We start from the raw sequence: 1,699 nt of genomic DNA on the forward strand, positions 1-1,699 counted from the left end.
AGGCTCGTGATGTCATCGCTGAGCTGGCTGGCTGGCTGGCTCTGTGTGTGTGTGTGTATGTCTGTGTGTGTGTGTGTGTGTCTGTTTGTCTGTTTTTCAGTCTGTCTGTCTCTCTCTCTCTCTCTCTCTCTCTCTCCATCTCAATTCAATTCATTTGTATTGTCAAAGCAATTGGACATACATACATGCATACATGCTAGAAAGTCATTACTATGTTATCTTAAAGGCTAACTAAGCAGAACATATATCATTATAGAACAGAGTCCATAGGTCTACACATGGTTTTAGGGAACAGGCACGTAGGTCATACCGTTTGACATTGTTTCCAAGGTTCTCATCGTAAATAACAAACAGAAATCAAACTAGCTTCTGGCCTGACCTTCTAGCTTGACTCTATCTTTCCGCCTTATATACTTGGTGAATAATTGAGGAAGTAGCACCAAGTGACCACATTAGGCTGCCTGAGGGTTTCTGGGGAGTGTAGTTGTCTAGGGTCGGTTTTCTTCCCTAGAGTGCAGACCTTGCAGCAGACCTGGCCTGACATGTCTGCCATGTATGACCCTGCCCCTTGGTTTGTCCCACATCCTCCCCCCCAGCTGCGACCCCATAGGTCGAGCGACAGCCGCAAAAAAGCATGCACCCGGGACAGCCCATCAACATTCCCCATGGCCTTCCCTGGCCTGTGCTGCAGGGTGAAATGAAAATGTTGGAGACTCAAAAACCACCTCATCACACGGGCATTCCTGTCTTTCGAACGATGCATCCAAGTGAGGGGGGCATGGTCAGTGATCAGGGTGAAGTGCCTGCCCAACAAATAGTATCGAAGACTGTCCAAAGCCCACTTCACTGCCAAACATTCTTCTTCAACTACCAAATAATTTATTTCATTGGATTCCAACTTTCTGCTAAGGAACAACACCGGGTGTTCGTGATCACCCATTCTTTGGGACAAAACCACTCCGATCCCCACCTCAGAGGCGTCCGTCCGGACTATAAATTCTTTCTGAAAGTCAGGTACCATTAAAACGGGGTTGCGGCAGAGCTCCTCCTGTAGGCTCCGGAAAGCCCGGTTTGCTGTATCACCCCATCTAACCATATTGGGTTCTGTAGCCTTAGTCATATCAGTCAGAGGGGCCGCTAAGGTAGCATAGTTGGGAATAAACCTCCGGTAATACCCAGTTAACCCTAAAAATGCCCTAACCTGCTTTTTATTGACAGGCCTAGGCCAAGAGTTTATGGCTTCAACCTTGGATATTTGGGGTTTCACCATACCCCTCCCTACTGTATAGCCCAAGTATTTGGCCTCTTCCAACCCCAAATTGCATATGGTTGGATTAGCCATCAGGCCTGCTGCATGTATTGAATCCAATACCGCTTGGAGCTGAGACAAATGTGATTCCCAATCTGGACTGTGAATGACCACATCATCTAAATATGCTGCCGCATACGTCCTGTGTGGTCTAAGTATGTGGTCCATCAACCTTTGAAAGGTGGCAGGAGCACCATGCAGGCCAAAGGGCATCACTGTGTAGTGAAACAGACCATCTGGGGTTGCAAAGGCTGTTTTTTCTTTGGCACCCGGGGTCAAGGGAATCTGCCAGTAGCCCTTGGCTAAGTCAATAGTTGAAATATAGCGAGAATTCCCAATATTCTCTAACAATTCATCTACTCGGGGCATTGGGTATGCATCAAACTTTGA

The sequence above is a fragment of the Amia ocellicauda genome, unplaced genomic scaffold (assembly GCF_036373705.1).
Source record: "Amia ocellicauda isolate fAmiCal2 unplaced genomic scaffold, fAmiCal2.hap1 HAP1_SCAFFOLD_33, whole genome shotgun sequence".
In the NCBI taxonomy this organism is placed as follows: Eukaryota; Metazoa; Chordata; class Actinopteri; order Amiiformes; family Amiidae; genus Amia; species Amia ocellicauda.